The sequence below is a fragment of the Lygodium microphyllum genome, chromosome 14 (assembly GCF_053477565.2).
Source record: "Lygodium microphyllum isolate KBCC chromosome 14, Lygodium_microphyllum_v1.1.10, whole genome shotgun sequence".
Lineage (NCBI taxonomy): Eukaryota > Viridiplantae > Streptophyta > Polypodiopsida > Schizaeales > Lygodiaceae > Lygodium > Lygodium microphyllum.
The window spans coordinates 105,876,166-105,887,384 of NC_141148.1; positions in this window are offsets into that span (position 1 = coordinate 105,876,166).

Sequence of the window (11,219 nt, forward strand, 5' to 3'; positions counted from 1 at the left end):
TTTGTAGGATTTTAGATAATTTTTTGTGAATCTATAAGGCATTTTCAATGGAAATTGAAGATTCAAAGCTTCCAAGTGGTCGTTTGTTAAAAACATTTCAGGCATACGATGTAGGTTATTTTAAATGTAGAGACAAAGGGGAGTGGAAAATCAAGTTTATAAACAAGGAAAAGTGTCCAATCCTCATTTGGACATTAATTTAACACACTTGAGGTGGAGTTTCATGCCAAAAGACCTTAATTTATGAAGAAACATGGAGTGGGCAGCCAAGGAGGCCGTAAAAGACTCCAAAAGCAAGTAGGCATGTTCTATTTGAAGGGGCACTTGGGTAGGCTTCAAAAGGGTGGAGCTTTTTAATGTAACTAGTCATTGTGAAGAGAGAAAGAAGGAGAAAAGAGGCATATAGAAGCAAAAGATAGAATTTTGCCACTTGATTTCTTATTCTTCTCCTTTAGCACTTTAAAATACATAGTTAGAGCCTACTCATCAAGCTTCATGTGATGATATCACTCTCAAGTGATGAGTCAAAGAAACAAGAATGCTAGTTTTTTAGTATTTCTATCTCTTGTACATTTCAATCTTTCTCTCCTCCCTTTCCACACACATAATGGAAATTCCTATGAGAGAAGGGGTTGGGACTAGGATAGAGAGAGGTGAGAGTGATATACAAAAGAATATCCATGGTACATTGATCAAATCCATGAAGGATATTCAAATTGCATTAGCAGCTATCTTAAGTGTCAACGGCCTTGGATTCCACACGGTGCCTCAATCATATTACGATGCATAAGCAATTTAATCATAAGTGCTCTAATTTTTATAGTTTGGACATATTTATTTTAGTGGTGGATAAACAAAGGTTTGAATTGAAATTTCAACACCACATTTTCTATCAGATTTTTAATTTTCTATTAAATAAATAGCTTACATTTTCAAAAAAGAAAAAAATAGTTAAAAGTTATAAATAATTAGTACTATGCTAGGAATGACATAAGAAAAAAATATTTAAAAATCACACATTTATTCTCAAACACAAGCCTTTTTATATCCAAATATGGTAGTTTGATAACATAGGGTTCCACTTGTTGTATTCTAAGTGTGCCAAGTAAATAAAAACTTGATAAATGTTGTTGCAATTGTTAGACTCTATAGTTTATTGTTGCATAAGGTTAGGCATTTTGATTCTTAAAATTTTAAGTATTTAGAATGATTGTGCTATAGTTTTTTGCTATTGGCTTTAGGATATTGATTGCTTCTCTTAACCAAGATATCTCTAAAAGTATATTTATTATTGATCCACTGTTATCAGTGGAATTGTTTTTGAGATCTAGTTCAAACATAGCAATGTTTTTCAAATCTTTTGATTCCATTACAAACTACCATATCTTTTTTCGTTATGTCAAAAGGTATGCTTATGCTAATTCTTTGTTGTTATATTTATTTCTTACTAACATTTTGATTTGCAGAGAACATTGGAGGCTTATATATATTTACATAAATTATCCTCATGAACTCTCTAAATGGTATCCATGTTCAAGCAGAAATGTGTGTTGAATGAAATGTTACTTGCTTTTTGGTGATTTATTTATTTATTTTTACTGTCTATTTTACTTACAAGTTTCTAAACGTAGTACTGGTAGGCTCGTGAATGTGTTCTTGGAAACCACATATGAGGATATTGCTAATCCTGGAGAACCATACAACTTTCTCTAACAAGACGTACCATTACGAAGTGATGCACATACTTGTGGGTGCAGAGTGATACTAAATGTAATAGTTTGATTTTTTATAGATTTAAACGAAAACTTGCTTCACAATTACTTATATGTTTGTATTGAATAGTATACTCTTAACAATGTCACCCAACAAGATAAGATACTACAAAGTTTTCATATTTATGGCTCAATTGTAGGAGGCAAACAACTCATACAAGAGAAAGAGCATCGAGTCTGAACTTATATCTAGGGGATTTATTGTTTAGCAGCTCCAAAGTACCCCTTATATCCTTTAAACTTCAATTTGAAGTAACATTTATCTCATTTTCTTCTTCATGTGCTATAACTTGCACCTTAAGTTTAAAAGGCAAACAACCTATATCAGAATCCAAGGGAATCCGAAGGCCTAGTTTATGTTTGTGTCTCTTATCATCAAAGTCCAAAGAAAGAGTTTATGGTGTGATATTTATAGCAAAGCCAAGGATTGGGGGCGTGTAGTACATCTCATGATATCACCCTTATGGTTATACTGTCTAGATTTCCAAAGCCTTCCTATAATGTCATTCAATTCCTCTTTTGCAAAATTTCTACTTAGCCAAGATATATTTGTCCTTTTGTAGATATGCTATTCTGAAGCACACCACAAAGATAGAAAAGGGTATAAACCATAATACTCATATTCTTCTTGAGATCCTTCCAACTATTATGGACTTTTAAATATATTATGGAATTTTAAATATATTAACTATTATGGACCCAATAGAGACTTTTAAAGCGACCAAATTACTCATGGAAAAAATTACGCCCGTCATCGCTATTAGTGACGCGATGAATTCATCATTATTAGAGTTGCTATTTTCGTCGCTATTAGCATTGCTTGTTTTGCGTCACTAATTCGGATAACGACGCAAATAACGACACTAATAGCGATGGAAATAGCGACTCTAATAGAGACGAAAATAGTGACACTAATAGCAACGCTTGTAGAGTGAATTTCCGACGCAAATCGGGGTGGTTACAGAGGGGAAAAAATTTAGATGGCACCGCTGCATCTAAATATTCTTATATAAGTGATCTTCTATCTCTTCTTTCTTGGCCTCACCTCAATATCAATGGATGGAGGTGTTTCAATATCAAAAGAATCAAGCTCATCCTACCCCTTCTGAAACTCCATTTCTTGAGCTCAGACTAGTTCTTGTACTCCAAGTAGCTCCCTGAAATGAATGAATTTATCTTTACCAAGTGATTTGGTAAAGATATTTGCTACTTAGTCTTCTATCTTCACATGAAGTAGATCAATCTGTCCTATAAGTACAATTTCGCTGATGAAATGGTAATGAATCTCTATGTGTTTGGATCTAGCATGATAGACAAGGTTGCTAGTCAACATCATGTGACTAAGATTGTCACAATGTAATGCAACTTTACTGTCCAACTGAATATCCAAATCATGTAACAGTTTCACAAGCCAAATTTCTTGGCATGCCGCTAAGCATAATCTCTTCAGGGTCTCTTCTGGGCATATCTTAAGGACCTCACGGCGTAGCCTCCTGTCATAAAAATCCTTGACATTGGTCACTCTGATGGTCGGCATTGAGGAAATTCTATTCACTGTCTCAGGTTGCACTTGTCATGGTCGTACATATCGTTAGCATAGATCTTCTCGAAATCAATCTTGCCACCTTAGGGCTTTTAAAATGTGGTATATGCTCCTTCCCTCAATCAAATATTTCATCAGTTGATTGCATGTAGGTGCTGCACAGACAAAACAGTAGTCGGGTATAGAAACCCTAATAGAAGGCATCCATAGCTTGTGTAGTTCAAGCTTATCTTACACTTCAGCTTCTCAATCCCTCCAACTAATACAAGTTGCTGCCACTCTGATTTGAGTTGTAGCTCAGCCCACAACACTCCAAATCAATAAGGGGAGGAGATCATTGAGCAACATCTAGCTCAAAAAGGAGATTCAACATCTATAGTATCTCTTGATACTCAATCAGTGTCTCTTGGCACTTATGTATTTAGCTCACTCATGAACAAGCTATTCATTGATTTTACCTTAGCTTCTCAAAAGCTCATTCTCAGCGCATGTGATGATTTAAATTCCTGTTGATAAAATCCATTTTTAAGTCTTAAATTCTTTGTAAAAGGATAGACACTGCTTGAGTGTTCTCATGGTAAGACTTTCTTCTATGATGACTGAACTGGAGCATATAGCAAAGTTTAATTGGGATCTCTTTGAGAAAGATGATGTAGACTACAAGAAAGAAGATGCTAAAGGGAAAGATGTTGTAGAAGGCCACTCTTAAACAAAGGCGTGGAAGAAGATGAATAATAAAGCTCTAGGTATTGTTTCCTAGGGTCTATTGGATGATGTATTACACCATATTTCTGGCATCAGGGATGCAAAGAAGGCATGGGAAGAGCTTGACATGATCTTTGGCACCCAAGCAAAGAGCTCAAAGGTAAAATTACTCATGTAATTTTATAAGTTGGATGTTAAAGAGAGTTCATCTATGACTGTATACATCAATAAGTTCAAGATCCTTAAAACTAAGCTAGCAACTCTTAAAAAGAACATTGATGAGGATGAGGCAATAGTAGTGCTACTTGGCAGTGTTAATCATGAACCATATGAGAACCTTGTTTCAACACTAAGTAATGTTCCCAGTCTCTCACTCAAAGACATTGAGCACTCACTACTTGATGGAGAAAGAAAGGATGTAAAAGAAACCACGTCAATGGATAACCTTTTGTACACCAAGGCTACTTATGCAACAAAAGAACATGGTCGAGGATTCACCACCAATAGCATCAACGACTGAATTACTTGTCATTACTGTGGCAAGAGTGGCCATGTAGCCACTGAATGTTTCCATAAGAAGAGAGCACAACACGTGCATGAAGATCACCACCAAAGTCAATCTTCACATGAAGTAGATCAATCTGTCCTACGAGTACCATTTCCCTAATGAAATGGTAATGAATGTCTATGTGTTTTGATGAGCATGAGGCAATAGCAGTGAACATATTATGTGCAATCTAAATGATGATCAAGTGGAATTCTTCTATAGATAAAATTGAGAATACAAGCTACTCATAACATACACAATATATCAAATTTAAGCATGAAAAGAACATGAATAAAGAATTGAAGACATACTACATCATAAGTATACTTTCTCATTATCTTCTTCAAGAAGTTGGTTGTAGCCGATCATGATAGCTCTAATACCATGTTGAGACGTAGAGAGAGAAGATATTTAAAGATGAGAGAGAGAGAGAGAGAGAGATAGATAGAGAGAGAGAGAGAAGAGACACATCATGTACACTCCCACAAACTATATCACATTGATCACAATCTACATATATATATAGGTGCGATCTAGTCTAGATAAGGTAAGCTATATATATATTCAACATAGGAAAATTTCCTTAACGTGTCTCCTTGGTGTCCTATATGCCTTAAGTATAAGGAGATGATCTGCATTATGCATTTTTACCCTACAAGTATCCTATCGAATTTGAGAATGAGGCTGCTTCAAGATGAATCCATACTCGCTAGTTGTACTATCTTCGATAGGGTGCTCAATATCCTTGGCAAGGATCTTATACTGAGTGGATGCCATTGATTGGGCTCTATATTGACTAGCATGCATTTCCCCCTCATAAGCTGGATTGGCTGGTACAAAGATAGATGCTCAAGCTAGCTTATCATGTTTCCTTATCAGCAAGACTGTGCCACTCTAAGACTAGATTGATAGACTAGACATTCGGTTGAGACAAGGCAAGGTTGTAGTCCAACCTAGATGCCAAAGGTGCTCTTTTTAGATATTATGGGTAGTTGTAGGAGGTGAAAGTAGGACATTGACATGTCATCAAAGCAATTGTGATTAGAACCATATGATAATAGAGGATAGCCAAATTTTTTGCTAATATTGATAAGTGCAAGCTTATCATTGTCCTGTGTTGTAAATTTGAGACTTATCTCAAAGCTCTTTGTAGGAAGTCATCTAGTTATAGGCTAAGATTACTTTGTTCGAAGCGTCTCCTAGGACGATGTATATCATGTAACACCTTCATTGATACAAACCACATTATGAAAAGTATCGCATCTCATTCGACAAAATACTAGGATTGAGGAACTCCGTGTGGGTGGACGGCTCCCTTAGTGAAGAGCGATGGTAATCCGACGACGGCCGGCATATTGATATGTCAAGGTGAGGCGATATAAGGAACGAGGTGAGGATCACAATTCGCATTGAGAACAAGTTCCTTGCAGCAGGTTCTCATTGCGAGACACATAGAAAAGTACTATTTATTGTACATTAATGAAAATTTTCTGTTGAAGTTTCAGCGGGGCAGATCACATTGCCGAAGCAATGTAGGTAGTCAGCATATAGTTTTTCACTATAATATGACTCGTAATGATCACGGGCTAGGGCTTGCTTGAGCGATGGCGGCCACTACTGTAGTTGTAGCAATGGTAGCAGGGACGTTCATGTTAGGGGGGCGTCGGACACAGAGGCGGTAACGGACTTTGTTGTGCCCGAGGGCATGAACCTGACGGAGATAGATGGAGGGTTCTTCACGTTCAACGGAGGTGTTTCAATATCAAAAGAATGAAGCTCATCCTACCCCTTCTCAAACTCTAGTTCTTTAGCTCAGACTAGTTGATGTACTCCAAGTAGCTCCCTAAATTGAATGAAGTTATCTTTACCAAGTGATTTGGTAAAGATATCTGCTACTTGGTCTTCTGTCTTCACATGAAGTAGATCAATCTGTCTTACAAGTACAATTTCTTTGATGAAATGGTAATGAATCTCTATGTATTTTGATCTAGCATGATAGATGAGGTTTCTAGCCAATATCACATTACTAAGAGTGTCACAATGCAATGTGACTTTACTATTCAATTGAATACCCAAATCATGTAGTAGTTTCACAACCCAAACTGCTTCACATGCCACTAAGGTTGCACCCCTATATTCTGCCTCTGTATACTAGATAAGCATCATCTCTTCAAGGTCTCTTCTGGGCATATCTCAAGGACCTTAGGGCACAGTCTCTTGTCATAAAAATCCATGACATTGGTCACTTTGATGGTCGACATTGATGAAATTGTACCTTACTGTCTCAGGTTGCACTTGTCATGGTCGTACGCATCGTCAGCATAGATCTCCTCGAAATCTATCCTACCACCTTAAGGCTTTTAAGATATGGTATATGCTCCTTCTCTCCATCAAATATTTTGTGAGTTGATTGCATGTAGGTGTTCCACAAACAAAACAACAGTCAGGTATAGAAACCCTAATAGAAGGTAGCCATATGTGTAGTTCAAGCTTATCTTACACTTTAGTATCTCACTTCCTCCAACTAATACAAGTTGCTGCCACTCTGATTTGAGTTCTAGCCCAGCCCATAACACTCCAAATCAATAAGAGGAGGAGATTTTTGAGCAACATCTAGCTCAACAAGGAGATTCAACATCAATAGTATCTCTTGATACTCAATCAGTGTCTCTTGGCACTTGTGTATTTAGCTCAATCATGAACAAGCTATTCACTGATTTAACCTTAGCTACTCAAAAGCTCATTCTTAGCATATGTGATGATTTATATCCCTATTAATCAAATTTATTTTTAAGTCTCAATTTCTTTGTAAAAGGATAGACATTGCTCGAGTGTTCTCATGGTAAGATCTCCTTCTATGATGACTGAACTGGAGCATATAGCAAAGTTTAATGGTTAAGGCTTTCACTCCTAGAAGGAGAAAACAATGTACCGTCTCATGAGGAAAGACCTTTGGGATTCCTTTGAGAAAGATGATGTAGACTACAAGAAAGAAGATGCTAAAGGGGAAGATGTTGCAAAAGGCCAGCCTTAAACAAAGGAGTGGAAGAAGATGAACAATAAAGCTCTAGCTATTGTTGCCTAGGGTCTATTGGATGATGTATTACATTATATTTTTGGCATCAAGGATGTGAAGAAGGCATTGAAAGAGATTGACATGATCTTTGGCACCCAAGCAAAGAGCTCAAAGGTAAAATTAGTCATGTAATTTTATAAGTTGGATGTTAAAGAGAGTTCGTCTATGACTGTACACATCAATAAGTTCAAGAGCCTTAAAACTGAGCTAGCAACTCTTAAAAAGAACATTGATGAGGATGAGGCAATAGTAGTGCTAATTGGCAGTGTTAATCATGAACCATATGAGAACCTTGTTTCAACACTAAGTAATGTTCCCGGTCTCTCACTCAAAGACATTGAGCACTCATTGCTTGATGGAGAAAGAAAGGATGTAAAAGAAACCAACTCAAGGGATAACCTTTTGTACACGAAGGGTACTTATACAGCAAAAGAACGTGGTCGAGGATTCACCACCAATAGCAACAAGGACCGAATTACTTGTCATTACTGTGGCAAGAGTGGCCATGTATCCAATGAATGTTTCCACAAGCAGAGAGCACAACACATGCAAGAAGATCACCACCAAAGTCAATTTATATATATGAAGAAGAAGAAGAAGATGCTTCCACCACCATCAAAAACTCTAACAAATTATTCTAAAGAAATATTTTGTATCTTTTCCCATAATGGATATTTTATTTTCCTTAGTGGATTTGTATTGAAAAAACCCTTGCCAAAAAATATAAAATTCCAAGCTCGACTTGACTAGGCGACCCATGACCTAGTCTCCCAGGCCATGTTATCATGTAGGGGAGGCAAAAGTTTGTAAGTGTAGAAATTCATCATTTGAGGGGGGTGTTGGAAAATAGGTCAAATGATGTATGCTACATGATGTGGAGACTTGTATCCCATGAGCACAGTAAGAAGAGTGGAGAACCTGGAAGGCTATAAAGACATGTACTTGGTTCACTTTTCATGTAATGATATTGTACCTTTTTGTACTTGGAGTCTATGTTCCTACTCACTCAAGATTGTGTTTATGAGTCCAAGATAATCTATCTTAGTATCTAATTCAATGGAGTGAAAGTCTATGTCTAGTCATCAGTCTTCATGTCTCTTGCTTGCAAGTTCAAGTCTCCATAGCTACACTGTGCTCAAGATCCATGTTTCTCAACAAAAGAGAGAAGAGAGAATGCACTTACCTCAAAGCTTAAAGAAGAATCCTTTCGCGCTTCTCCTTCTTCTTCTCCTTTACGGGTTCCCTCCTTCTCCTTTGTAGTTATCCCCTCTCTTTTAGTGGATGCGGTGGCAATGGCAGTGGCAACGGTACTCTTTCTCTCTCTCTCTCTCTCTCTCTCTCTCTCTTGCATTGATATCTCTCCTTTTCTCTCTCTATACAGAGAGAAGTAAAGAAAAGAGAAAAACAAAGAGAGAAGAGAGAATGCACTTACCTCAAAGCTTGAAGAGGAATCCTTTCGTGTATCTCTTCTTCTTCTTCTTCTTCTCCTTCATGGGTTCCCTCCTTCTCTGCAGTTTTCCCCTCTCTTTTTGTAGTGGATTGGCAGTGGCAATGACCTCTCTCTTTCTCTCTCTCCATCTCCCTTACGTTCATCTCTCTCACTTCTTCTCTCTATACATCTCTTCATCAACAAAAAGAAAGAGATAAGTAAATAAAAGAGTAAAACAAAGAGAGAAGAGATAATGCACTTACCTCAAAGCTTGAAGAAGAATCCCTTCGTACTTCCCTCATTTTTCTTCTCCTTCGCTGAGTTCCTTCCTTTTCCTTTACAGTTGTCTCCTCCATCTTCGTGGATAGCAGTGGTGGTGGCTGTCTCTCTCTCTCTCTCTCTCTCTCTCTCTCTCTCTCTCTCTCTCTCTCCTCTCTCTCTCTCTCTCTCATTTACAAACCTATAAAATGCCATGCTCGATTTTCAACACTTTTTTAAGAAGCCCAATCAATGGAAGATATCCAATTGAAAAGAATCTAGGTCTATTTACTTTCAAATAGATAAAATCTCATTGCCTTTTAATTGGCGGCGGGATCTGTTTGAGATTGACAAAATTGCATTGCCTTTATGAAGCCCCTCTCTCTCCCCTTTTTTATTTCTCCACAATACTCTCTTTCTTTTCCTCCCTTCTTCTCTCTATCTATCTCTCTCCTTCCCTCCCCACTCTCACTCAATGCGTGTCATTGCAAATACAATCAAAGATAGAAAATAAAAAGCTTTAAAAACAAATATATTGAAAGAAATTTCACCCTACCTCTCTTTTTCTCTCTCTCCCCCCTCTCCCTTTACTTTTCTTTCTTAACCTTCTCTCTCATTCTCTCATTGTTTTCCTATTTCTCTCTCCCTCTCTCTCGCTCTCTATTTTTTTGTCTCTATTTCTCTTCTTTTCACTCTCCTTCCTCTTTTTACCTCACCCTTCTTTTGTACCTCCTCCTCTCTTCCTTCCCTCTCCCTCTCTCTATTTCTCTCCCCCTCTCATTCTCTCTCTATTGCCCTTTCTTTGATTCCTCTCTTTGTTTCTCCCCCTCTTTCTCTCTCATTTTTTCTCTCACTCATCCTCCTCTCTCCCTCCCTTCATCTCTCATTTCTCTCTTCCTCTTTCTCTTTGTTTATTTTCTTCCCTTTCTCTCCCTCTTTCTCTCTTCCAGCTCTCCCTTCCTTCTTCTCCCTCCCTCCCTCCCTCCCTCCTTCTCTTTCTATGCATCTCTTTGCAAAGAAAAAAAGAAGAAGAGAATATAAAAATAAAGCAAGAAGAGGCAATGTACTTACCTCAAAGGCCTGATGATGAAACCCTTTGTACCTTCTTTTCACGCCTTCCTTCCCTTCTCCCTTGCACATTTCTCTTTCTTCTTTGCGTATAGCGGTGTTGTACCGCTACGCGCACACCGTGTAAAAAAGTATGGAGTGTAGCTTTCTTTTAGATTTAGAGAGCCAATGTCACTTTAGGCATTAGTGTTAGTGTCCATGGTTCAAAATATTAGATTCTTTTGGTGGACAAGTTTTTAGCCAATTTTTGATATTCTAGATATTATCTCTTGTAAAAATCCTTCTAGATTAAGATGACATGTAAAAGAAAGCACATATAGCTTTTAGCCAATTTTAGAGGATTTAATGTAAAAAGAGAGATTGACAAAATCGTGTGACATGCGATCACTATTTTTAGGCAATGAACAACATTCCGAAGGGGGAGATGAAGAAAGAGTGATCTGGTAGTATTCTGACCAGGTGTACTAGTATGTTACTCCCCTTTCAAAGCCAATGGAAGCATCAGATTGGCGAATTGAGTAGCATAGAGGAAGGTATTATTTTATACACGTTTTTGTCTATTAGAGTTATATATTCTCATAATGCTGAGAGAAACTGTCAGGCTTCATCTCTATTAGTATTCTTCTACATTTTGTAATTAATTTTTTGAGTATTCTTCTACGTCTTAAATTTCTTCAAACCCCTTCTCTTTTGTCTACTCCTCTCCCTAAATCTACCTTCACCCTGTTGTCTCTTATCTTCAAGAACTTGGCTTGAAACCTTCAACCGTTCTCTTATCTCTACCATCTAACCTCTTGAACCCCCATACATTCTTCTCTTGC